Here is a 27,167-nt window from a genome sequence, read left to right on the forward strand (position 1 = left end):
CTTTCATCTTGATATAGGATATAGCACTAGAAGATGCAGTAAGTGTTTTCGATTTGCAGTGTAGGATTTGTGATGTCCTTGCTCTTCGCGCACCCCACTATATAGCGCACAGTGGCATTGCTAATTGAGAAACTCGTTTCATTTCATAAGGCGACACGAGTCGCCTGAATAAACAAGTTATTATCTGTCTCAAATGCTGTGCCAGGTGCCATGATTGCTGAGCTTGGGCTGACAATTATCTACCCTAATATACCGTTATTTCGCCTCTTCAAAATTGAGATACATGGTTATGTGTATTGTATAAGGTAATTAATTAAGCATATAATATTTGATAATCAATATAATCATTAATTATAGGTAATTCATACATGGGCAAAATATCGTTTCATTGTTTTTTGTAATGCGATTGATTCGCTATGTTTTATTTTACTTGCTTATTTCTTGTCTGCCGCATGCATGTAAATTTCACCGCACGTTTTTCACGGACTTGTCTCCCTTAGACCATGACGACTTGGAGATCATTGGAAAATTTATTCGCAGGGCGAATTATGAGAATTATTTTTGATAAAAAAAAATTGATGAATTTTTATTTGAAATAGAAAAAGGAAAAAGTCTACGACACCTGGTATTCCCAGGCGGTCACCCATCCAAGTACTAACCAAGCTCTACGTTGCTTAACTTCGGTGATCGGACGAGAACCGGTGCTTTCAACGTGATATGGCCGTAGACATTAGATAGGGTTTATATTGCGTACATATAGATACAGTTGTGAAAGAAATTTCAATTCTTTTAATTTCATGTTTCAGATATTTATATTTTAGTGTAATAAAAGCTATATGTTACTCACTGACTCACTCCATATAGAAAAGTTTACTTTGTTTTGTAAAAAGGGGGGGGGGGGGGTGAACGCGCACTTGCTACTGTTGCGAATGTGAAAAGAGGGGGGGGGGTCTTGTTAGACGGCTTGTGGTTTTTTTTTATTTGATGATATGACAGAATAAACTTGTGTTTGTAGATGATGAGAGGGATTGATATATCATTGGGCACTTTCTATTACACGAAAAGAGGGCGGGGGGGGGGGATAAATAATATTTATCTGTATGACAAAAATAAAATTCAATTGTGTGATATGCAAGTGTAATGTGTTGTTGCTATTGTAATTTGTTTTTGGTGTATATATGTTCATTTTTTCCATTATTAATTTATCTATTTTGATTTCATTGGTATGTACACTGTATTTCTATTGTATTGTATAGAGACATCTTTTCGAAAAAATTTCATGGCTCTAAAAAGAGCCGTTTGCAGTTATATCTGTAGTAACCGCTCAGTACTCCTCATCTGATCCGGAGTCTGACATGTCGTCGGGGATGATCTGTACATCTTCTCCAAACATTTCACGCCTTAGGTCTGCTACTGTCTGTGCTTTGTTGTGAGCGTAGTCGTAGTACATGTTTCTGAGTCCCTCAACAACTGCCAGTCTCAGTCTAAGGCTGTATCTGAAGGAACGATGATTCTCTGCCTTGGCTCTACTGTATCGGGACTGTAGGTCAGACATCTTGTAGTTGAGTTGGACAATCTGCTCACATGCTCTTTTAAAGCGACGTTCGCTGTCCATCAACGAAAAACGCTTGTCCATAGTCTTTCTTCTGGGACTGGTACTTTGGATAGCTTTCATCTTGATATAGGATATAGCACTAGAAGATGCAGTAAGTGTTTTCGATTTGCAGTGTAGGATTTGTGATGTCCTTGCTCTTCGCGCACCCCACTATATAGCGCACAGTGGCATTGCTAATTGAGAAACTCGTTTCATTTCATAAGGCGACACGAGTCGCCTGAATAAACAAGTTATTATCTGTCTCAAATGCTGTGCCAGGTGCCATGATTGCTGAGCTTGGGCTGACAATTATCTACCCTAATATACCGTTATTTCGCCTCTTCAAAATTGAGATACATGGTTATGTGTATTGTATAAGGTAATTAATTAAGCATATAATATTTGATAATCAATATAATCATTAATTATAGGTAATTCATACATGGGCAAAATATCGTTTCATTGTTTTTTGTAATGCGATTGATTCGCTATGTTTTATTTTACTTGCTTATTTCTTGTCTGCCGCATGCATGTAAATTTCACCGCACGTTTTTCACGGACTTGTCTCCCTTAGACCATGACGACTTGGAGATCATTGGAAAATTTATTCGCAGGGCGAATTATGAGAATTATTTTTGATAAAAAAAAATTGATGAATTTTTATTTGAAATAGAAAAAGGAAAAAGTCTACGACACCTGGTATTCCCAGGCGGTCACCCATCCAAGTACTAACCAAGCTCTACGTTGCTTAACTTCGGTGATCGGACGAGAACCGGTGCTTTCAACGTGATATGGCCGTAGACATTAGATAGGGTTTATATTGCGTACATATAGATACAGTTGTGAAAGAAATTTCAATTCTTTTAATTTCATGTTTCAGATATTTATATTTTAGTGTAATAAAAGCTATATGTTACTCACTGACTCACTCCATATAGAAAAGTTTACTTTGTTTTGTAAAAAGGGGGGGGGGGGTGAACGCGCACTTGCTACTGTTGCGAATGTGAAAAGAGGGGGGGGGGGTCTTGTTAGACGGCTTGTGGTTTTTTTTTATTTGATGATATGACAGAATAAACTTGTGTTTGTAGATGATGAGAGGGATTGATATATCATTGGGCACTTTCTATTACACGAAAAGAGGGCGGGGGGGGGGATAAATAATATTTATCTGTATGACAAAAATAAAATTCAATTGTGTGATATGCAAGTGTAATGTGTTGTTGCTATTGTAATTTGTTTTTGGTGTATATATGTTCATTTTTTCCATTATTAATTTATCTATTTTGATTTCATTGGTATGTACACTGTATTTCTATTGTATTGTATAGAGACATCTTTTCGAAAAAATTTCATGGCTCTAAAAAGAGCCGTTTGCAGTTATATCTGTAGTAACCGCTCAGTACTCCTCATCTGATCCGGAGTCTGACATGTCGTCGGAGATGATCTGTACATCTTCTCCAAACATTTCACGCCTTAGGTCTGCTACTGTCTGTGCTTTGTTGTGAGCGTAGTCGTAGTACATGTTTCTGAGTCCCTCAACAACTGCCAGTCTCAGTCTAAGGCTGTATCTGAAGGAACGATGATTCTCTGCCTTGGCTCTACTGTATCGGGACTGTAGGTCAGACATCTTGTAGTTGAGTTGGACAATCTGCTCACATGCTCTTTTAAAGCGACGTTCGCTGTCCATCAACGAAAAACGCTTGTCCATAGTCTTTCTTCTGGGACTGGTACTTTGGATAGCTTTCATCTTGATATAGGATATAGCACTAGAAGATGCAGTAAGTGTTTTCGATTTGCAGTGTAGGATTTGTGATGTCCTTGCTCTTCGCGCACCCCACTATATAGCGCACAGTGGCATTGCTAATTGAGAAACTCGTTTCATTTCATAAGGCGACACGAGTCGCCTGAATAAACAAGTTATTATCTGTCTCAAATGCTGTGCCAGGTGCCATGATTGCTGAGCTTGGGCTGACAATTATCTACCCTAATATACCGTTATTTCGCCTCTTCAAAATTGAGATACATGGTTATGTGTATTGTATAAGGTAATTAATTAAGCATATAATATTTGATAATCAATATAATCATTAATTATAGGTAATTCATACATGGGCAAAATATCGTTTCATTGTTTTTTGTAATGCGATTGATTCGCTATGTTTTATTTTACTTGCTTATTTCTTGTCTGCCGCATGCATGTAAATTTCACCGCACGTTTTTCACGGACTTGTCTCCCTTAGACCATGACGACTTGGAGATCATTGGAAAATTTATTCGCAGGGCGAATTATGAGAATTATTTTTGATAAAAAAAAATTGATGAATTTTTATTTGAAATAGAAAAAGGAAAAAGTCTACGACACCTGGTATTCCCAGGCGGTCACCCATCCAAGTACTAACCAAGCTCTACGTTGCTTAACTTCGGTGATCGGACGAGAACCGGTGCTTTCAACGTGATATGGCCGTAGACATTAGATAGGGTTTATATTGCGTACATATAGATACAGTTGTGAAAGAAATTTCAATTCTTTTAATTTCATGTTTCAGATATTTATATTTTAGTGTAATAAAAGCTATATGTTACTCACTGACTCACTCCATATAGAAAAGTTTACTTTGTTTTGTAAAAAGGGGGGGGGGGGGGTGAACGCGCACTTGCTACTGTTGCGAATGTGAAAAGAGGGGGGGGGGGTCTTGTTAGACGGCTTGTGGTTTTTTTTTATTTGATGATATGACAGAATAAACTTGTGTTTGTAGATGATGAGAGGGATTGATATATCATTGGGCACTTTCTATTACACGAAAAGAGGGCGGGGGGGGGGGGGGGGATAAATAATATTTATCTGTATGACAAAAATAAAATTCAATTGTGTGATATGCAAGTGTAATGTGTTGTTGCTATTGTAATTTGTTTTTGGTGTATATATGTTCATTTTTTCCATTATTAATTTATCTATTTTGATTTCATTGGTATGTACACTGTATTTCTATTGTATTGTATAGAGACATCTTTTCGAAAAAATTTCATGGCTCTAAAAAGAGCCGTTTGCAGTTATATCTGTAGTAACCGCTCAGTACTCCTCATCTGATCCGGAGTCTGACATGTCGTCGGGGATGATCTGTACATCTTCTCCAAACATTTCACGCCTTAGGTCTGCTACTGTCTGTGCTTTGTTGTGAGCGTAGTCGTAGTACATGTTTCTGAGTCCCTCAACAACTGCCAGTCTCAGTCTAAGGCTGTATCTGAAGGAACGATGATTCTCTGCCTTGGCTCTACTGTATCGGGACTGTAGGTCAGACATCTTGTAGTTGAGTTGGACAATCTGCTCACATGCTCTTTTAAAGCGACGTTCGCTGTCCATCAACGAAAAACGCTTGTCCATAGTCTTTCTTCTGGGACTGGTACTTTGGATAGCTTTCATCTTGATATAGGATATAGCACTAGAAGATGCAGTAAGTGTTTTCGATTTGCAGTGTAGGATTTGTGATGTCCTTGCTCTTCGCGCACCCCACTATATAGCGCACAGTGGCATTGCTAATTGAGAAACTCGTTTCATTTCATAAGGCGACACGAGTCGCCTGAATAAACAAGTTATTATCTGTCTCAAATGCTGTGCCAGGTGCCATGATTGCTGAGCTTGGGCTGACAATTATCTACCCTAATATACCGTTATTTCGCCTCTTCAAAATTGAGATACATGGTTATGTGTATTGTATAAGGTAATTAATTAAGCATATAATATTTGATAATCAATATAATCATTAATTATAGGTAATTCATACATGGGCAAAATATCGTTTCATTGTTTTTTGTAATGCGATTGATTCGCTATGTTTTATTTTACTTGCTTATTTCTTGTCTGCCGCATGCATGTAAATTTCACCGCACGTTTTTCACGGACTTGTCTCCCTTAGACCATGACGACTTGGAGATCATTGGAAAATTTATTCGCAGGGCGAATTATGAGAATTATTTTTGATAAAAAAAAATTGATGAATTTTTATTTGAAATAGAAAAAGGAAAAAGTCTACGACACCTGGTATTCCCAGGCGGTCACCCATCCAAGTACTAACCAAGCTCTACGTTGCTTAACTTCGGTGATCGGACGAGAACCGGTGCTTTCAACGTGATATGGCCGTAGACATTAGATAGGGTTTATATTGCGTACATATAGATACAGTTGTGAAAGAAATTTCAATTCTTTTAATTTCATGTTTCAGATATTTATATTTTAGTGTAATAAAAGCTATATGTTACTCACTGACTCACTCCATATAGAAAAGTTTACTTTGTTTTGTAAAAAGGGGGGGGGGGGGTGAACGCGCACTTGCTACTGTTGCGAATGTGAAAAGAGGGGGGGGGTCTTGTTAGACGGCTTGTGGTTTTTTTTTTATTTGATGATATGACAGAATAAACTTGTGTTTGTAGATGATGAGAGGGATTGATATATCATTGGGCACTTTCTATTACACGAAAAGAGGGCGGGGGGGGGGGGGGGGGGGGGATAAATAATATTTATCTGTATGACAAAAATAAAATTCAATTGTGTGATATGCAAGTGTAATGTGTTGTTGCTATTGTAATTTGTTTTTGGTGTATATATGTTCATTTTTTCCATTATTAATTTATCTATTTTGATTTCATTGGTATGTACACTGTATTTCTATTGTATTGTATAGAGACATCTTTTCGAAAAAATTTCATGGCTCTAAAAAGAGCCGTTTGCAGTTATATCTGTAGTAACCGCTCAGTACTCCTCATCTGATCCGGAGTCTGACATGTCGTCGGGGATGATCTGTACATCTTCTCCAAACATTTCACGCCTTAGGTCTGCTACTGTCTGTGCTTTGTTGTGAGCGTAGTCGTAGTACATGTTTCTGAGTCCCTCAACAACTGCCAGTCTCAGTCTAAGGCTGTATCTGAAGGAACGATGATTCTCTGCCTTGGCTCTACTGTATCGGGACTGTAGGTCAGACATCTTGTAGTTGAGTTGGACAATCTGCTCACATGCTCTTTTAAAGCGACGTTCGCTGTCCATCAACGAAAAACGCTTGTCCATAGTCTTTCTTCTGGGACTGGTACTTTGGATAGCTTTCATCTTGATATAGGATATAGCACTAGAAGATGCAGTAAGTGTTTTCGATTTGCAGTGTAGGATTTGTGATGTCCTTGCTCTTCGCGCACCCCACTATATAGCGCACAGTGGCATTGCTAATTGAGAAACTCGTTTCATTTCATAAGGCGACACGAGTCGCCTGAATAAACAAGTTATTATCTGTCTCAAATGCTGTGCCAGGTGCCATGATTGCTGAGCTTGGGCTGACAATTATCTACCCTAATATACCGTTATTTCGCCTCTTCAAAATTGAGATACATGGTTATGTGTATTGTATAAGGTAATTAATTAAGCATATAATATTTGATAATCAATATAATCATTAATTATAGGTAATTCATACATGGGCAAAATATCGTTTCATTGTTTTTTGTAATGCGATTGATTCGCTATGTTTTATTTTACTTGCTTATTTCTTGTCTGCCGCATGCATGTAAATTTCACCGCACGTTTTTCACGGACTTGTCTCCCTTAGACCATGACGACTTGGAGATCATTGGAAAATTTATTCGCAGGGCGAATTATGAGAATTATTTTTGATAAAAAAAAATTGATGAATTTTTATTTGAAATAGAAAAAGGAAAAAGTCTACGACACCTGGTATTCCCAGGCGGTCACCCATCCAAGTACTAACCAAGCTCTACGTTGCTTAACTTCGGTGATCGGACGAGAACCGGTGCTTTCAACGTGATATGGCCGTAGACATTAGATAGGGTTTATATTGCGTACATATAGATACAGTTGTGAAAGAAATTTCAATTCTTTTAATTTCATGTTTCAGATATTTATATTTTAGTGTAATAAAAGCTATATGTTACTCACTGACTCACTCCATATAGAAAAGTTTACTTTGTTTTGTAAAAAGGGGGGGGGGGGTGAACGCGCACTTGCTACTGTTGCGAATGTGAAAAGAGGGGGGGGGGGGGTCTTGTTAGACGGCTTGTGGTTTTTTTTTATTTGATGATATGACAGAATAAACTTGTGTTTGTAGATGATGAGAGGGATTGATATATCATTGGGCACTTTCTATTACACGAAAAGAGGGCGGGGGGGGGGGGGGGATAAATAATATTTATCTGTATGACAAAAATAAAATTCAATTGTGTGATATGCAAGTGTAATGTGTTGTTGCTATTGTAATTTGTTTTTGGTGTATATATGTTCATTTTTTCCATTATTAATTTATCTATTTTGATTTCATTGGTATGTACACTGTATTTCTATTGTATTGTATAGAGACATCTTTTCGAAAAAATTTCATGGCTCTAAAAAGAGCCGTTTGCAGTTATATCTGTAGTAACCGCTCAGTACTCCTCATCTGATCCGGAGTCTGACATGTCGTCGGAGATGATCTGTACATCTTCTCCAAACATTTCACGCCTTAGGTCTGCTACTGTCTGTGCTTTGTTGTGAGCGTAGTCGTAGTACATGTTTCTGAGTCCCTCAACAACTGCCAGTCTCAGTCTAAGGCTGTATCTGAAGGAACGATGATTCTCTGCCTTGGCTCTACTGTATCGGGACTGTAGGTCAGACATCTTGTAGTTGAGTTGGACAATCTGCTCACATGCTCTTTTAAAGCGACGTTCGCTGTCCATCAACGAAAAACGCTTGTCCATAGTCTTTCTTCTGGGACTGGTACTTTGGATAGCTTTCATCTTGATATAGGATATAGCACTAGAAGATGCAGTAAGTGTTTTCGATTTGCAGTGTAGGATTTGTGATGTCCTTGCTCTTCGCGCACCCCACTATATAGCGCACAGTGGCATTGCTAATTGAGAAACTCGTTTCATTTCATAAGGCGACACGAGTCGCCTGAATAAACAAGTTATTATCTGTCTCAAAGGCTGTGCCAGGTGCCATGATTGCTGAGCTTGGGCTGACAATTATCTACCCTAATATACCGTTATTTCGCCTCTTCAAAATTGAGATACATGGTTATGTGTATTGTATAAGGTAATTAATTAAGCATATAATATTTGATAATCAATATAATCATTAATTATAGGTAATTCATACATGGGCAAAATATCGTTTCATTGTTTTTTGTAATGCGATTGATTCGCTATGTTTTATTTTACTTGCTTATTTCTTGTCTGCCGCATGCATGTAAATTTCACCGCACGTTTTTCACGGACTTGTCTCCCTTAGACCATGACGACTTGGAGATCATTGGAAAATTTATTCGCAGGGCGAATTATGAGAATTATTTTTGATAAAAAAAAATTGATGAATTTTTATTTGAAATAGAAAAAGGAAAAAGTCTACGACACCTGGTATTCCCAGGCGGTCACCCATCCAAGTACTAACCAAGCTCTACGTTGCTTAACTTCGGTGATCGGACGAGAACCGGTGCTTTCAACGTGATATGGCCGTAGACATTAGATAGGGTTTATATTGCGTACATATAGATACAGTTGTGAAAGAAATTTCAATTCTTTTAATTTCATGTTTCAGATATTTATATTTTAGTGTAATAAAAGCTATATGTTACTCACTGACTCACTCCATATAGAAAAGTTTACTTTGTTTTGTAAAAAGGGGGGGGGGGGTGAACGCGCACTTGCTACTGTTGCGAATGTGAAAAGAGGGGGGGGGGGTCTTGTTAGACGGCTTGTGGTTTTTTTTTATTTGATGATATGACAGAATAAACTTGTGTTTGTAGATGATGAGAGGGATTGATATATCATTGGGCACTTTCTATTACACGAAAAGAGGGCGGGGGGGGGGGGGGGATAAATAATATTTATCTGTATGACAAAAATAAAATTCAATTGTGTGATATGCAAGTGTAATGTGTTGTTGCTATTGTAATTTGTTTTTGGTGTATATATGTTCATTTTTTCCATTATTAATTTATCTATTTTGATTTCATTGGTATGTACACTGTATTTCTATTGTATTGTATAGAGACATCTTTTCGAAAAAATTTCATGGCTCTAAAAAGAGCCGTTTGCAGTTATATCTGTAGTAACCGCTCAGTACTCCTCATCTGATCCGGAGTCTGACATGTCGTCGGAGATGATCTGTACATCTTCTCCAAACATTTCACGCCTTAGGTCTGCTACTGTCTGTGCTTTGTTGTGAGCGTAGTCGTAGTACATGTTTCTGAGTCCCTCAACAACTGCCAGTCTCAGTCTAAGGCTGTATCTGAAGGAACGATGATTCTCTGCCTTGGCTCTACTGTATCGGGACTGTAGGTCAGACATCTTGTAGTTGAGTTGGACAATCTGCTCACATGCTCTTTTAAAGCGACGTTCGCTGTCCATCAACGAAAAACGCTTGTCCATAGTCTTTCTTCTGGGACTGGTACTTTGGATAGCTTTCATCTTGATATAGGATATAGCACTAGAAGATGCAGTAAGTGTTTTCGATTTGCAGTGTAGGATTTGTGATGTCCTTGCTCTTCGCGCACCCCACTATATAGCGCACAGTGGCATTGCTAATTGAGAAACTCGTTTCATTTCATAAGGCGACACGAGTCGCCTGAATAAACAAGTTATTATCTGTCTCAAATGCTGTGCCAGGTGCCATGATTGCTGAGCTTGGGCTGACAATTATCTACCCTAATATACCGTTATTTCGCCTCTTCAAAATTGAGATACATGGTTATGTGTATTGTATAAGGTAATTAATTAAGCATATAATATTTGATAATCAATATAATCATTAATTATAGGTAATTCATACATGGGCAAAATATCGTTTCATTGTTTTTTGTAATGCGATTGATTCGCTATGTTTTATTTTACTTGCTTATTTCTTGTCTGCCGCATGCATGTAAATTTCACCGCACGTTTTTCACGGACTTGTCTCCCTTAGACCATGACGACTTGGAGATCATTGGAAAATTTATTCGCAGGGCGAATTATGAGAATTATTTTTGATAAAAAAAAATTGATGAATTTTTATTTGAAATAGAAAAAGGAAAAAGTCTACGACACCTGGTATTCCCAGGCGGTCACCCATCCAAGTACTAACCAAGCTCTACGTTGCTTAACTTCGGTGATCGGACGAGAACCGGTGCTTTCAACGTGATATGGCCGTAGACATTAGATAGGGTTTATATTGCGTACATATAGATACAGTTGTGAAAGAAATTTCAATTCTTTTAATTTCATGTTTCAGATATTTATATTTTAGTGTAATAAAAGCTATATGTTACTCACTGACTCACTCCATATAGAAAAGTTTACTTTGTTTTGTAAAAAGGGGGGGGGGGGGTGAACGCGCACTTGCTACTGTTGCGAATGTGAAAAGAGGGGGGGGGGGTCTTGTTAGACGGCTTGTGGTTTTTTTTTATTTGATGATATGACAGAATAAACTTGTGTTTGTAGATGATGAGAGGGATTGATATATCATTGGGCACTTTCTATTACACGAAAAGAGGGCGGGGGGGGGGGGGGATAAATAATATTTATCTGTATGACAAAAATAAAATTCAATTGTGTGATATGCAAGTGTAATGTGTTGTTGCTATTGTAATTTGTTTTTGGTGTATATATGTTCATTTTTTCCATTATTAATTTATCTATTTTGATTTCATTGGTATGTACACTGTATTTCTATTGTATTGTATAGAGACATCTTTTCGAAAAAATTTCATGGCTCTAAAAAGAGCCGTTTGCAGTTATATCTGTAGTAACCGCTCAGTACTCCTCATCTGATCCGGAGTCTGACATGTCGTCGGGGATGATCTGTACATCTTCTCCAAACATTTCACGCCTTAGGTCTGCTACTGTCTGTGCTTTGTTGTGAGCGTAGTCGTAGTACATGTTTCTGAGTCCCTCAACAACTGCCAGTCTCAGTCTAAGGCTGTATCTGAAGGAACGATGATTCTCTGCCTTGGCTCTACTGTATCGGGACTGTAGGTCAGACATCTTGTAGTTGAGTTGGACAATCTGCTCACATGCTCTTTTAAAGCGACGTTCGCTGTCCATCAACGAAAAACGCTTGTCCATAGTCTTTCTTCTGGGACTGGTACTTTGGATAGCTTTCATCTTGATATAGGATATAGCACTAGAAGATGCAGTAAGTGTTTTCGATTTGCAGTGTAGGATTTGTGATGTCCTTGCTCTTCGCGCACCCCACTATATAGCGCACAGTGGCATTGCTAATTGAGAAACTCGTTTCATTTCATAAGGCGACACGAGTCGCCTGAATAAACAAGTTATTATCTGTCTCAAATGCTGTGCCAGGTGCCATGATTGCTGAGCTTGGGCTGACAATTATCTACCCTAATATACCGTTATTTCGCCTCTTCAAAATTGAGATACATGGTTATGTGTATTGTATAAGGTAATTAATTAAGCATATAATATTTGATAATCAATATAATCATTAATTATAGGTAATTCATACATGGGCAAAATATCGTTTCATTGTTTTTTGTAATGCGATTGATTCGCTATGTTTTATTTTACTTGCTTATTTCTTGTCTGCCGCATGCATGTAAATTTCACCGCACGTTTTTCACGGACTTGTCTCCCTTAGACCATGACGACTTGGAGATCATTGGAAAATTTATTCGCAGGGCGAATTATGAGAATTATTTTTGATAAAAAAAAATTGATGAATTTTTATTTGAAATAGAAAAAGGAAAAAGTCTACGACACCTGGTATTCCCAGGCGGTCACCCATCCAAGTACTAACCAAGCTCTACGTTGCTTAACTTCGGTGATCGGACGAGAACCGGTGCTTTCAACGTGATATGGCCGTAGACATTAGATAGGGTTTATATTGCGTACATATAGATACAGTTGTGAAAGAAATTTCAATTCTTTTAATTTCATGTTTCAGATATTTATATTTTAGTGTAATAAAAGCTATATGTTACTCACTGACTCACTCCATATAGAAAAGTTTACTTTGTTTTGTAAAAAGGGGGGGGGGGTGAACGCGCACTTGCTACTGTTGCGAATGTGAAAAGAGGGGGGGGGTCTTGTTAGACGGCTTGTGGTTTTTTTTTATTTGATGATATGACAGAATAAACTTGTGTTTGTAGATGATGAGAGGGATTGATATATCATTGGGCACTTTCTATTACACGAAAAGAGGGCGGGGGGGGGGGGGATAAATAATATTTATCTGTATGACAAAAATAAAATTCAATTGTGTGATATGCAAGTGTAATGTGTTGTTGCTATTGTAATTTGTTTTTGGTGTATATATGTTCATTTTTTCCATTATTAATTTATCTATTTTGATTTCATTGGTATGTACACTGTATTTCTATTGTATTGTATAGAGACATCTTTTCGAAAAAATTTCATGGCTCTAAAAAGAGCCGTTTGCAGTTATATCTGTAGTAACCGCTCAGTACTCCTCATCTGATCCGGAGTCTGACATGTCGTCGGGGATGATCTGTACATCTTCTCCAAACATTTCACGCCTTAGGTCTGCTACTGTCTGTGCTTTGTTGTGAGCGTAGTCGTAGTACATGTTTCTGAGTCCCTCAACAACTGCCAGTCTCAGTCTAAGGCTGTATCTGAAGGAACGATGATTCTCTGCCTTGGCTCTACTGTATCGGGACTGTAGGTCAGACATCTTGTAGTTGAGTTGGACAATCTGCTCACATGCTCTTTTAAAGCGACGTTCGCTGTCCATCAACGAAAAACGCTTGTCCATAGTCTTTCTTCTGGGACTGGTACTTTGGATAGCTTTCATCTTGATATAGGATATAGCACTAGAAGATGCAGTAAGTGTTTTCGATTTGCAGTGTAGGATTTGTGATGTCCTTGCTCTTCGCGCACCCCACTATATAGCGCACAGTGGCATTGCTAATTGAGAAACTCGTTTCATTTCATAAGGCGACACGAGTCGCCTGAATAAACAAGTTATTATCTGTCTCAAATGCTGTGCCAGGTGCCATGATTGCTGAGCTTGGGCTGACAATTATCTACCCTAATATACCGTTATTTCGCCTCTTCAAAATTGAGATACATGGTTATGTGTATTGTATAAGGTAATTAATTAAGCATATAATATTTGATAATCAATATAATCATTAATTATAGGTAATTCATACATGGGCAAAATATCGTTTCATTGTTTTTTGTAATGCGATTGATTCGCTATGTTTTATTTTACTTGCTTATTTCTTGTCTGCCGCATGCATGTAAATTTCACCGCACGTTTTTCACGGACTTGTCTCCCTTAGACCATGACGACTTGGAGATCATTGGAAAAATTATTCGCAGGGCGAATTATGAGAATTATTTTTGATAAAAAAAAATTGATGAATTTTTATTTGAAATAGAAAAAGGAAAAAGTCTACGACACCTGGTATTCCCAGGCGGTCACCCATCCAAGTACTAACCAAGCTCTACGTTGCTTAACTTCGGTGATCGGACGAGAACCGGTGCTTTCAACGTGATATGGCCGTAGACATTAGATAGGGTTTATATTGCGTACATATAGATACAGTTGTGAAAGAAATTTCAATTCTTTTAATTTCATGTTTCAGATATTTATATTTTAGTGTAATAAAAGCTATATGTTACTCACTGACTCACTCCATATAGAAAAGTTTACTTTGTTTTGTAAAAAGGGGGGGGGGGTGAACGCGCACTTGCTACTGTTGCGAATGTGAAAAGAGGGGGGGGGGGTCTTGTTAGACGGCTTGTGGTTTTTTTTTATTTGATGATATGACAGAATAAACTTGTGTTTGTAGATGATGAGAGGGATTGATATATCATTGGGCACTTTCTATTACACGAAAAGAGGGCGGGGGGGGGGGGGGGGGATAAATAATATTTATCTGTATGACAAAAATAAAATTCAATTGTGTGATATGCAAGTGTAATGTGTTGTTGCTATTGTAATTTGTTTTTGGTGTATATATGTTCATTTTTTCCATTATTAATTTATCTATTTTGATTTCATTGGTATGTACACTGTATTTCTATTGTATTGTATAGAGACATCTTTTCGAAAAAATTTCATGGCTCTAAAAAGAGCCGTTTGCAGTTATATCTGTAGTAACCGCTCAGTACTCCTCATCTGATCCGGAGTCTGACATGTCGTCGGAGATGATCTGTACATCTTCTCCAAACATTTCACGCCTTAGGTCTGCTACTGTCTGTGCTTTGTTGTGAGCGTAGTCGTAGTACATGTTTCTGAGTCCCTCAACAACTGCCAGTCTCAGTCTAAGGCTGTATCTGAAGGAACGATGATTCTCTGCCTTGGCTCTACTGTATCGGGACTGTAGGTCAGACATCTTGTAGTTGAGTTGGACAATCTGCTCACATGCTCTTTTAAAGCGACGTTCGCTGTCCATCAACGAAAAACGCTTGTCCATAGTCTTTCTTCTGGGACTGGTACTTTGGATAGCTTTCATCTTGATATAGGATATAGCACTAGAAGATGCAGTAAGTGTTTTCGATTTGCAGTGTAGGATTTGTGATGTCCTTGCTCTTCGCGCACCCCACTATATAGCGCACAGTGGCATTGCTAATTGAGAAACTCGTTTCATTTCATAAGGCGACACGAGTCGCCTGAATAAACAAGTTATTATCTGTCTCAAATGCTGTGCCAGGTGCCATGATTGCTGAGCTTGGGCTGACAATTATCTACCCTAATATACCGTTATTTCGCCTCTTCAAAATTGAGATACATGGTTATGTGTATTGTATAAGGTAATTAATTAAGCATATAATATTTGATAATCAATATAATCATTAATTATAGGTAATTCATACATGGGCAAAATATCGTTTCATTGTTTTTTGTAATGCGATTGATTCGCTATGTTTTATTTTACTTGCTTATTTCTTGTCTGCCGCATGCATGTAAATTTCACCGCACGTTTTTCACGGACTTGTCTCCCTTAGACCATGACGACTTGGAGATCATTGGAAAAATTATTCGCAGGGCGAATTATGAGAATTATTTTTGATAAAAAAAAATTGATGAATTTTTATTTGAAATAGAAAAAGGAAAAAGTCTACGACACCTGGTATTCCCAGGCGGTCACCCATCCAAGTACTAACCAAGCTCTACGTTGCTTAACTTCGGTGATCGGACGAGAACCGGTGCTTTCAACGTGATATGGCCGTAGACATTAGATAGGGTTTATATTGCGTACATATAGATACAGTTGTGAAAGAAATTTCAATTCTTTTAATTTCATGTTTCAGATATTTATATTTTAGTGTAATAAAAGCTATATGTTACTCACTGACTCACTCCATATAGAAAAGTTTACTTTGTTTTGTAAAAAGGGGGGGGGGGTGAACGCGCACTTGCTACTGTTGCGAATGTGAAAAGAGGGGGGGGGGTCTTGTTAGACGGCTTGTGGTTTTTTTTTATTTGATGATATGACAGAATAAACTTGTGTTTGTAGATGATGAGAGGGATTGATATATCATTGGGCACTTTCTATTACACGAAAAGAGGGCGGGGGGGGGGGGGATAAATAATATTTATCTGTATGACAAAAATAAAATTCAATTGTGTGATATGCAAGTGTAATGTGTTGTTGCTATTGTAATTTGTTTTTGGTGTATATATGTTCATTTTTTCCATTATTAATTTATCTATTTTGATTTCATTGGTATGTACACTGTATTTCTATTGTATTGTATAGAGACATCTTTTCGAAAAAATTTCATGGCTCTAAAAAGAGCCGTTTGCAGTTATATCTGTAGTAACCGCTCAGTACTCCTCATCTGATCCGGAGTCTGACATGTCGTCGGAGATGATCTGTACATCTTCTCCAAACATTTCACGCCTTAGGTCTGCTACTGTCTGTGCTTTGTTGTGAGCGTAGTCGTAGTACATGTTTCTGAGTCCCTCAACAACTGCCAGTCTCAGTCTAAGGCTGTATCTGAAGGAACGATGATTCTCTGCCTTGGCTCTACTGTATCGGGACTGTAGGTCAGACATCTTGTAGTTGAGTTGGACAATCTGCTCACATGCTCTTTTAAAGCGACGTTCGCTGTCCATCAACGAAAAACGCTTGTCCATAGTCTTTCTTCTGGGACTGGTACTTTGGATAGCTTTCATCTTGATATAGGATATAGCACTAGAAGATGCAGTAAGTGTTTTCGATTTGCAGTGTAGGATTTGTGATGTCCTTGCTCTTCGCGCACCCCACTATATAGCGCACAGTGGCATTGCTAATTGAGAAACTCGTTTCATTTCATAAGGCGACACGAGTCGCCTGAATAAACAAGTTATTATCTGTCTCAAATGCTGTGCCAGGTGCCATGATTGCTGAGCTTGGGCTGACAATTATCTACCCTAATATACCGTTATTTCGCCTCTTCAAAATTGAGATACATGGTTATGTGTATTGTATAAGGTAATTAATTAAGCATATAATATTTGATAATCAATATAATCATTAATTATAGGTAATTCATACATGGGCAAAATATCGTTTCATTGTTTTTTGTAATGCGATTGATTCGCTATGTTTTATTTTACTTGCTTATTTCTTGTCTGCCGCATGCATGTAAATTTCACCGCACGTTTTTCACGGACTTGTCTCCCTTAGACCATGACGACTTGGAGATCATTGGAAAAATTATTCGCAGGGCGAATTATGAGAATTATTTTTGATAAAAAAAAATTGATGAATTTTTATTTGAAATAGAAAAAGGAAAAAGTCTACGACACCTGGTATTCCCAGGCGGTCACCCATCCAAGTACTAACCAAGCTCTACGTTGCTTAACTTCGGTGATCGGACGAGAACCGGTGCTTTCAACGTGATATGGCCGTAGACATTAGATAGGGTTTATATTGCGTACATATAGATACAGTTGTGAAAGAAATTTCAATTCTTTTAATTTCATGTTTCAGATATTTATATTTTAGTGTAATAAAAGCTATATGTTACTCACTGACTCACTCCATATAGAAAAGTTTACTTTGTTTTGTAAAAAGGGGGGGGGGGGGTGAACGCGCACTTGCTACTGTTGCGAATGTGAAAAGAGGGGGGGGGGGTCTTGTTAGACGGCTTGTGGTTTTTTTTTATTTGATGATATGACAGAATAAACTTGTGTTTGTAGATGATGAGAGGGATTGATATATCATTGGGCACTTTCTATTACACGAAAAGAGGGCGGGGGGGGGGGGGGGGATAAATAATATTTATCTGTATGACAAAAATAAAATTCAATTGTGTGATATGCAAGTGTAATGTGTTGTTGCTATTGTAATTTGTTTTTGGTGTATATATGTTCATTTTTTCCATTATTAATTTATCTATTTTGATTTCATTGGTATGTACACTGTATTTCTATTGTATTGTATAGAGACATCTTTTCGAAAAAATTTCATGGCTCTAAAAAGAGCCGTTTGCAGTTATATCTGTAGTAACCGCTCAGTACTCCTCATCTGATCCGGAGTCTGACATGTCGTCGGAGATGATCTGTACATCTTCTCCAAACATTTCACGCCTTAGGTCTGCTACTGTCTGTGCTTTGTTGTGAGCGTAGTCGTAGTACATGTTTCTGAGTCCCTCAACAACTGCCAGTCTCAGTCTAAGGCTGTATCTGAAGGAACGATGATTCTCTGCCTTGGCTCTACTGTATCGGGACTGTAGGTCAGACATCTTGTAGTTGAGTTGGACAATCTGCTCACATGCTCTTTTAAAGCGACGTTCGCTGTCCATCAACGAAAAACGCTTGTCCATAGTCTTTCTTCTGGGACTGGTACTTTGGATAGCTTTCATCTTGATATAGGATATAGCACTAGAAGATGCAGTAAGTGTTTTCGATTTGCAGTGTAGGATTTGTGATGTCCTTGCTCTTCGCGCACCCCACTATATAGCGCACAGTGGCATTGCTAATTGAGAAACTCGTTTCATTTCATAAGGCGACACGAGTCGCCTGAATAAACAAGTTATTATCTGTCTCAAATGCTGTGCCAGGTGCCATGATTGCTGAGCTTGGGCTGACAATTATCTACCCTAATATACCGTTATTTCGCCTCTTCAAAATTGAGATACATGGTTATGTGTATTGTATAAGGTAATTAATTAAGCATATAATATTTGATAATCAATATAATCATTAATTATAGGTAATTCATACATGGGCAAAATATCGTTTCATTGTTTTTTGTAATGTGATTGATTCGCTATGTTTTATTTTACTTGCTTATTTCTTGTCTGCCGCATGCATGTAAATTTCACCGCACGTTTTTCACGGACTTGTCTCCCTTAGACCATGACGACTTGGAGATCATTGGAAAAATTATTCGCAGGGCGAATTATGAGAATTATTTTTGATAAAAAAAAATTGATGAATTTTTATTTGAAATAGAAAAAGGAAAAAGTCTACGACACCTGGTATTCCCAGGCGGTCACCCATCCAAGTACTAACCAAGCTCTACGTTGCTTAACTTCGGTGATCGGACGAGAACCGGTGCTTTCAACGTGATATGGCCGTAGACATTAGATAGGGTTTATATTGCGTACATATAGATACAGTTGTGAAAGAAATTTCAATTCTTTTAATTTCATGTTTCAGATATTTATATTTTAGTGTAATAAAAGCTATATGTTACTCACTGACTCACTCCATATAGAAAAGTTTACTTTGTTTTGTAAAAAGGGGGGGGGGGGTGAACGCGCACTTGCTACTGTTGCGAATGTGAAAAGAGGGGGGGGGGTCTTGTTAGACGGCTTGTGGTTTTTTTTTATTTGATGATATGACAGAATAAACTTGTGTTTGTAGATGATGAGAGGGATTGATATATCATTGGGCACTTTCTATTACACGAAAAGAGGGCGGGGGGGGGGGGGATAAATAATATTTATCTGTATGACAAAAATAAAATTCAATTGTGTGATATGCAAGTGTAATGTGTTGTTGCTATTGTAATTTGTTTTTGGTGTATATATGTTCATTTTTTCCATTATTAATTTATCTATTTTGATTTCATTGGTATGTACACTGTATTTCTATTGTATTGTATAGAGACATCTTTTCGAAAAAATTTCATGGCTCTAAAAAGAGCCGTTTGCAGTTATATCTGTAGTAACCGCTCAGTACTCCTCATCTGATCCGGAGTCTGACATGTCGTCGGAGATGATCTGTACATCTTCTCCAAACATTTCACGCCTTAGGTCTGCTACTGTCTGTGCTTTGTTGTGAGCGTAGTCGTAGTACATGTTTCTGAGTCCCTCAACAACTGCCAGTCTCAGTCTAAGGCTGTATCTGAAGGAACGATGATTCTCTGCCTTGGCTCTACTGTATCGGGACTGTAGGTCAGACATCTTGTAGTTGAGTTGGACAATCTGCTCACATGCTCTTTTAAAGCGACGTTCGCTGTCCATCAACGAAAAACGCTTGTCCATAGTCTTTCTTCTGGGACTGGTACTTTGGATAGCTTTCATCTTGATATAGGATATAGCACTAGAAGATGCAGTAAGTGTTTTCGATTTGCAGTGTAGGATTTGTGATGTCCTTGCTCTTCGCGCACCCCACTATATAGCGCACAGTGGCATTGCTAATTAAGAAACTCGTTTCATTTCATAAGGCGACACGAGTCGCCTGAATAAACAAGTTATTATCTGTCTCAAATGCTGTGCCAGGTGCCATGATTGCTGAGCTTGGGCTGACAATTATCTACCCTAATATACCGTTATTTCGCCTCTTCAAAATTGAGATACATGGTTATGTGTATTGTATAAGGTAATTAATTAAGCATATAATATTTGATAATCAATATAATCATTAATTATAGGTAATTCATACATGGGCAAAATATCGTTTCATTGTTTTTTGTAATGCGATTGATTCGCTATGTTTTATTTTACTTGCTTATTTCTTGTCTGCCGCATGCATGTAAATTTCACCGCACGTTTTTCACGGACTTGTCTCCCTTAGACCATGACGACTTGGAGATCATTGGAAAAATTATTCGCAGGGCGAATTATGAGAATTATTTTTGATAAAAAAAAATTGATGAATTTTTATTTGAAATAGAAAAAGGAAAAAGTCTACGACACCTGGTATTCCCAGGCGGTCACCCATCCAAGTACTAACCAAGCTCTACGTTGCTTAACTTCGGTGATCGGACGAGAACCGGTGCTTTCAACGTGATATGGCCGTAGACATTAGATAGGGTTTATATTGCGTACATATAGATACAGTTGTGAAAGAAATTTCAATTCTTTTAATTTCATGTTTCAGATATTTATATTTTAGTGTAATAAAAGCTATATGTTACTCACTGACTCACTCCATATAGAAAAGTTTACTTTGTTTTGTAAAAAGGGGGGGGGGGGTGAACGCGCACTTGCTACTGTTGCGAATGTGAAAAGAGGGGGGGGGGGGGTCTTGTTAGACGGCTTGTGGTTTTTTTTTATTTGATGATATGACAGAATAAACTTGTGTTTGTAGATGATGAGAGGGATTGATATATCATTGGGCACTTTCTATTACACGAAAAGAGGGCGGGGGGGGGGGGGGGGGGATAAATAATATTTATCTGTATGACAAAAATAAAATTCAATTGTGTGATATGCAAGTGTAATGTGTTGTTGCTATTGTAATTTGTTTTTGGTGTATATATGTTCATTTTTTCCATTATTAATTTATCTATTTTGATTTCATTGGTATGTACACTGTATTTCTATTGTATTGTATAGAGACATCTTTTCGAAAAAATTTCATGGCTCTAAAAAGAGCCGTTTGCAGTTATATCTGTAGTAACCGCTCAGTACTCCTCATCTGATCCGGAGTCTGACATGTCGTCGGAGATGATCTGTACATCTTCTCCAAACATTTCACGCCTTAGGTCTGCTACTGTCTGTGCTTTGTTGTGAGCGTAGTCGTAGTACATGTTTCTGAGTCCCTCAACAACTGCCAGTCTCAGTCTAAGGCTGTATCTGAAGGAACGATGATTCTCTGCCTTGGCTCTACTGTATCGGGACTGTAGGTCAGACATCTTGTAGTTGAGTTGGACAATCTGCTCACATGCTCTTTTAAAGCGACGTTCGCTGTCCATCAACGAAAAACGCTTGTCCATAGTCTTTCTTCTGGGACTGGTACTTTGGATAGCTTTCATCTTGATATAGGATATAGCACTAGAAGATGCAGTAAGTGTTTTCGATTTGCAGTGTAGGATTTGTGATGTCCTTGCTCTTCGCGCACCCCACTATATAGCGCACAGTGGCATTGCTAATTGAGAAACTCGTTTCATTTCATAAGGCGACACGAGTCGCCTGAATAAACAAGTTATTATCTGTCTCAAATGCTGTGCCAGGTGCCATGATTGCTGAGCTTGGGCTGACAATTATCTACCCTAATATACCGTTATTTCGCCTCTTCAAAATTGAGATACATGGTTATGTGTATTGTATAAGGTAATTAATTAAGCATATAATATTTGATAATCAATATAATCATTAATTATAGGTAATTCATACATGGGCAAAATATCGTTTCATTGTTTTTTGTAATGCGATTGATTCGCTATGTTTTATTTTACTTGCTTATTTCTTGTCTGCCGCATGCATGTAAATTTCACCGCACGTTTTTCACGGACTTGTCTCCCTTAGACCATGACGACTTGGAGATCATTGGAAAAATTATTCGCAGGGCGAATTATGAGAATTATTTTTGATAAAAAAAAATTGATGAATTTTTATTTGAAATAGAAAAAGGAAAAAGTCTACGACACCTGGTATTCCCAGGCGGTCACCCATCCAAGTACTAACCAAGCTCTACGTTGCTTAACTTCGGTGATCGGACGAGAACCGGTGCTTTCAACGTGATATGGCCGTAGACATTAGATAGGGTTTATATTGCGTACATATAGATACAGTTGTGAAAGAAATTTCAATTCTTTTAATTTCATGTTTCAGATATTTATATTTTAGTGTAATAAAAGCTATATGTTACTCACTGACTCACTCCATATAGAAAAGTTTACTTTGTTTTGTAAAAAGGGGGGGGGGGGGGTGAACGCGCACTTGCTACTGTTGCGAATGTGAAAAGAGGGGGGGGGGTCTTGTTAGACGGCTTGTGGTTTTTTTTTATTTGATGATATGACAGAATAAACTTGTGTTTGTAGATGATGAGAGGGATTGATATATCATTGGGCACTTTCTATTACACGAAAAGAGGGCGGGGGGGGGGGGGATAAATAATATTTATCTGTATGACAAAAATAAAATTCAATTGTGTGATATGCAAGTGTAATGTGTTGTTGCTATTGTAATTTGTTTTTGGTGTATATATGTTCATTTTTTCCATTATTAATTTATCTATTTTGATTTCATTGGTATGTACACTGTATTTCTATTGTATTGTATAGAGACATCTTTTCGAAAAAATTTCATGGCTCTAAAAAGAGCCGTTTGCAGTTATATCTGTAGTAACCGCTCAGTACTCCTCATCTGATCCGGAGTCTGACATGTCGTCGGAGATGATCTGTACATCTTCTCCAAACATTTCACGCCTTAGGTCTGCTACTGTCTGTGCTTTGTTGTGAGCGTAGTCGTAGTACATGTTTCTGAGTCCCTCAACAACTGCCAGTCTCAGTCTAAGGCTGTATCTGAAGGAACGATGATTCTCTGCCTTGGCTCTACTGTATCGGGACTGTAGGTCAGACATCTTGTAGTTGAGTTGGACAATCTGCTCACATGCTCTTTTAAAGCGACGTTCGCTGTCCATCAACGAAAAACGCTTGTCCATAGTCTTTCTTCTGGGACTGGTACTTTGGATAGCTTTCATCTTGATATAGGATATAGCACTAGAAGATGCAGTAAGTGTTTTCGATTTGCAGTGTAGGATTTGTGATGTCCTTGCTCTTCGCGCACCCCACTATATAGCGCACAGTGGCATTGCTAATTGAGAAACTCGTTTCATTTCATAAGGCGACACGAGTCGCCTGAATAAACAAGTTATTATCTGTCTCAAATGCTGTGCCAGGTGCCATGATTGCTGAGCTTGGGCTGACAATTATCTACCCTAATATACCGTTATTTCGCCTCTTCAAAATTGAGATACATGGTTATGTGTATTGTATAAGGTAATTAATTAAGCATATAATATTTGATAATCAATATAATCATTAATTATAGGTAATTCATACATGGGCAAAATATCGTTTCATTGTTTTTTGTAATGCGATTGATTCGCTATGTTTTATTTTACTTGCTTATTTCTTGTCTGCCGCATGCATGTAAATTTCACCGCACGTTTTTCACGGACTTGTCTCCCTTAGACCATGACGACTTGGAGATCATTGGAAAAATTATTCGCAGGGCGAATTATGAGAATTATTTTTGATAAAAAAAAATTGATGAATTTTTATTTGAAATAGAAAAAGGAAAAAGTCTACGACACCTGGTATTCCCAGGCGGTCACCCATCCAAGTACTAACCAAGCTCTACGTTGCTTAACTTCGGTGATCGGACGAGAACCGGTGCTTTCAACGTGATATGGCCGTAGACATTAGATAGGGTTTATATTGCGTACATATAGATACAGTTGTGAAAGAAATTTCAATTCTTTTAATTTCATGTTTCAGATATTTATATTTTAGTGTAATAAAAGCTATATGTTACTCACTGACTCACTCCATATAGAAAAGTTTACTTTGTTTTGTAAAAAGGGGGGGGGGGGGTGAACGCGCACTTGCTACTGTTGCGAATGTGAAAAGAGGGGGGGGGGTCTTGTTAGACGGCTTGTGGTTTTTTTTTATTTGATGATATGACAGAATAAACTTGTGTTTGTAGATGATGAGAGGGATTGATATATCATTGGGCACTTTCTATTACACGAAAAGAGGGCGGGGGGGGGGGGGGATAAATAATATTTATCTGTATGACAAAAATAAAATTCAATTGTGTGATATGCAAGTGTAATGTGTTGTTGCTATTGTAATTTGTTTTTGGTGTATATATGTTCATTTTTTCCATTATTAATTTATCTATTTTGATTTCATTGGTATGTACACTGTATTTCTATTGTATTGTATAGAGACATCTTTTCGAAAAAATTTCATGGCTCTAAAAAGAGCCGTTTGCAGTTATATCTGTAGTAACCGCTCAGTACTCCTCATCTGATCCGGAGTCTGACATGTCGTCGGAGATGATCTGTACATCTTCTCCAAACATTTCACGCCTTAGGTCTGCTACTGTCTGTGCTTTGTTGTGAGCGTAGTCGTAGTACATGTTTCTGAGTCCCTCAACAACTGCCAGTCTCAGTCTAAGGCTGTATCTGAAGGAACGATGATTCTCTGCCTTGGCTCTACTGTATCGGGACTGTAGGTCAGACATCTTGTAGTTGAGTTGGACAATCTGCTCACATGCTCTTTTAAAGCGACGTTCGCTGTCCATCAACGAAAAACGCTTGTCCATAGTCTTTCTTCTGGGACTGGTACTTTGGATAGCTTTCATCTTGATATAGGATATAGCACTAGAAGATGCAGTAAGTGTTTTCGATTTGCAGTGTAGGATTTGTGATGTCCTTGCTCTTCGCGCACCCCACTATATAGCGCACAGTGGCATTGCTAATTGAGAAACTCGTTTCATTTCATAAGGCGACACGAGTCGCCTGAATAAACAAGTTATTATCTGTCTCAAATGCTGTGCCAGGTGCCATGATTGCTGAGCTTGGGCTGACAATTATCTACCCTAATATACCGTTATTTCGCCTCTTCAAAATTGAGATACATGGTTATGTGTATTGTATAAGGTAATTAATTAAGCATATAATATTTGATAATCAATATAATCATTAATTATAGGTAATTCATACATGGGCAAAATATCGTTTCATTGTTTTTTGTAATGCGATTGATTCGCTATGTTTTATTTTACTTGCTTATTTCTTGTCTGCCGCATGCATGTAAATTTCACCGCACGTTTTTCACGGACTTGTCTCCCTTAGACCATGACGACTTGGAGATCATTGGAAAAATTATTCGCAGGGCGAATTATGAGAATTATTTTTGATAAAAAAAAATTGATGAATTTTTATTTGAAATAGAAAAAGGAAAAAGTCTACGACACCTGGTATTCCCAGGCGGTCACCCATCCAAGTACTAACCAAGCTCTACGTTGCTTAACTTCGGTGATCGGACGAGAACCGGTGCTTTCAACGTGATATGGCCGTAGACATTAGATAGGGTTTATATTGCGTACATATAGATACAGTTGTGAAAGAAATTTCAATTCTTTTAATTTCATGTTTCAGATATTTATATTTTAGTGTAATAAAAGCTATATGTTACTCACTGACTCACTCCATATAGAAAAGTTTACTTTGTTTTGTAAAAAGGGGGGGGGGGGGTGAACGCGCACTTGCTACTGTTGCGAATGTGAAAAGAGGGGGGGGGGGTCTTGTTAGACGGCTTGTGGTTTTTTTTTATTTGATGATATGACAGAATAAACTTGTGTTTGTAGATGATGAGAGGGATTGATATATCATTGGGCACTTTCTATTACACGAAAAGAGGGCGGGGGGGGGGGGGGATAAATAATATTTATCTGTATGACAAAAATAAAATTCAATTGTGTGATATGCAAGTGTAATGTGTTGTTGCTATTGTAATTTGTTTTTGGTGTATATATGTTCATTTTTTCCATTATTAATTTATCTATTTTGATTTCATTGGTATGTACACTGTATTTCTATTGTATTGTATAGAGACATCTTTTCGAAAAAATTTCATGGCTCTAAAAAGAGCCGTTTGCAGTTATATCTGTAGTAACCGCTCAGTACTCCTCATCTGATCCGGAGTCTGACATGTCGTCGGAGATGATCTGTACATCTTCTCCAAACATTTCACGCCTTAGGTCTGCTACTGTCTGTGCTTTGTTGTGAGCGTAGTCGTAGTACATGTTTCTGAGTCCCTCAACAACTGCCAGTCTCAGTCTAAGGCTGTATCTGAAGGAACGATGATTCTCTGCCTTGGCTCTACTGTATCGGGACTGTAGGTCAGACATCTTGTAGTTGAGTTGGACAATCTGCTCACATGCTCTTTTAAAGCGACGTTCGCTGTCCATCAACGAAAAACGCTTGTCCATAGTCTTTCTTCTGGGACTGGTACTTTGGATAGCTTTCATCTTGATATAGGATATAGCACTAGAAGATGCAGTAAGTGTTTTCGATTTGCAGTGTAGGATTTGTGATGTCCTTGCTCTTCGCGCACCCCACTATATAGCGCACAGTGGCATTGCTAATTGAGAAACTCGTTTCATTTCATAAGGCGACACGAGTCGCCTGAATAAACAAGTTATTATCTGTCTCAAATGCTGTGCCAGGTGCCATGATTGCTGAGCTTGGGCTGACAATTATCTACCCTAATATACCGTTATTTCGCCTCTTCAAAATTGAGATACATGGTTATGTGTATTGTATAAGGTAATTAATTAAGCATATAATATTTGATAATCAATATAATCATTAATTATAGGTAATTCATACATGGGCAAAATATCGTTTCATTGTTTTTTGTAATGCGATTGATTCGCTATGTTTTATTTTACTTGC

The 27,167-nt window shown here is 37.9% G+C and overlaps 16 non-coding genes across 16 annotated transcripts; all 16 read right to left on the reverse strand.

Moving 5' to 3' along the window:
- Positions 1 to 610: 610 nt before the first annotated feature.
- LOC136275937 (5S ribosomal RNA) lies at positions 611 to 729 on the reverse strand. Its single transcript, XR_010714445.1, has one exon. It is a non-coding gene; the product is annotated as a 5S ribosomal RNA (ribosomal RNA).
- Positions 730 to 2,278: 1,549 nt separating this feature from the next.
- On the reverse strand, positions 2,279 to 2,397 carry LOC136275938 (5S ribosomal RNA). Its single transcript, XR_010714446.1, has one exon. It is a non-coding gene; the product is annotated as a 5S ribosomal RNA (ribosomal RNA).
- A 1,547-nt stretch (positions 2,398 to 3,944) lies between these two features.
- On the reverse strand, positions 3,945 to 4,063 carry LOC136275939 (5S ribosomal RNA). Its single transcript, XR_010714447.1, has one exon. It is a non-coding gene; the product is annotated as a 5S ribosomal RNA (ribosomal RNA).
- Positions 4,064 to 5,618: 1,555 nt separating this feature from the next.
- LOC117686710 (5S ribosomal RNA) lies at positions 5,619 to 5,737 on the reverse strand. Its single transcript, XR_004599811.1, has one exon. It is a non-coding gene; the product is annotated as a 5S ribosomal RNA (ribosomal RNA).
- Positions 5,738 to 7,295: 1,558 nt separating this feature from the next.
- LOC136275940 (5S ribosomal RNA) lies at positions 7,296 to 7,414 on the reverse strand. The gene has a single exon (XR_010714448.1). It is a non-coding gene; the product is annotated as a 5S ribosomal RNA (ribosomal RNA).
- Positions 7,415 to 8,968: 1,554 nt separating this feature from the next.
- Positions 8,969 to 9,087, reverse strand: LOC117686685 (5S ribosomal RNA). The gene has a single exon (XR_004599789.2). It is a non-coding gene; the product is annotated as a 5S ribosomal RNA (ribosomal RNA).
- Positions 9,088 to 10,639: 1,552 nt separating this feature from the next.
- Positions 10,640 to 10,758, reverse strand: LOC136275942 (5S ribosomal RNA). The gene has a single exon (XR_010714450.1). It is a non-coding gene; the product is annotated as a 5S ribosomal RNA (ribosomal RNA).
- Positions 10,759 to 12,310: 1,552 nt separating this feature from the next.
- Positions 12,311 to 12,429, reverse strand: LOC136275943 (5S ribosomal RNA). The gene has a single exon (XR_010714451.1). It is a non-coding gene; the product is annotated as a 5S ribosomal RNA (ribosomal RNA).
- Positions 12,430 to 13,976: 1,547 nt separating this feature from the next.
- On the reverse strand, positions 13,977 to 14,095 carry LOC136275944 (5S ribosomal RNA). Its single transcript, XR_010714452.1, has one exon. It is a non-coding gene; the product is annotated as a 5S ribosomal RNA (ribosomal RNA).
- A 1,553-nt stretch (positions 14,096 to 15,648) lies between these two features.
- On the reverse strand, positions 15,649 to 15,767 carry LOC136275945 (5S ribosomal RNA). The gene has a single exon (XR_010714453.1). It is a non-coding gene; the product is annotated as a 5S ribosomal RNA (ribosomal RNA).
- Positions 15,768 to 17,315: 1,548 nt separating this feature from the next.
- On the reverse strand, positions 17,316 to 17,434 carry LOC136275946 (5S ribosomal RNA). The gene has a single exon (XR_010714454.1). It is a non-coding gene; the product is annotated as a 5S ribosomal RNA (ribosomal RNA).
- A 1,554-nt stretch (positions 17,435 to 18,988) lies between these two features.
- Positions 18,989 to 19,107, reverse strand: LOC136275947 (5S ribosomal RNA). Its single transcript, XR_010714455.1, has one exon. It is a non-coding gene; the product is annotated as a 5S ribosomal RNA (ribosomal RNA).
- Positions 19,108 to 20,656: 1,549 nt separating this feature from the next.
- LOC136275948 (5S ribosomal RNA) lies at positions 20,657 to 20,775 on the reverse strand. The gene has a single exon (XR_010714456.1). It is a non-coding gene; the product is annotated as a 5S ribosomal RNA (ribosomal RNA).
- A 1,557-nt stretch (positions 20,776 to 22,332) lies between these two features.
- On the reverse strand, positions 22,333 to 22,451 carry LOC117686679 (5S ribosomal RNA). The gene has a single exon (XR_004599786.1). It is a non-coding gene; the product is annotated as a 5S ribosomal RNA (ribosomal RNA).
- Positions 22,452 to 24,002: 1,551 nt separating this feature from the next.
- On the reverse strand, positions 24,003 to 24,121 carry LOC117686675 (5S ribosomal RNA). The gene has a single exon (XR_004599777.1). It is a non-coding gene; the product is annotated as a 5S ribosomal RNA (ribosomal RNA).
- A 1,551-nt stretch (positions 24,122 to 25,672) lies between these two features.
- On the reverse strand, positions 25,673 to 25,791 carry LOC136275950 (5S ribosomal RNA). Its single transcript, XR_010714458.1, has one exon. It is a non-coding gene; the product is annotated as a 5S ribosomal RNA (ribosomal RNA).
- Between the last annotated feature and the right edge of the window lie 1,376 nt (positions 25,792 to 27,167).

This window comes from Magallana gigas, chromosome 5 (genome assembly GCF_963853765.1).
Source record: "Magallana gigas chromosome 5, xbMagGiga1.1, whole genome shotgun sequence".
Lineage (NCBI taxonomy): Eukaryota > Metazoa > Mollusca > Bivalvia > Ostreida > Ostreidae > Magallana > Magallana gigas.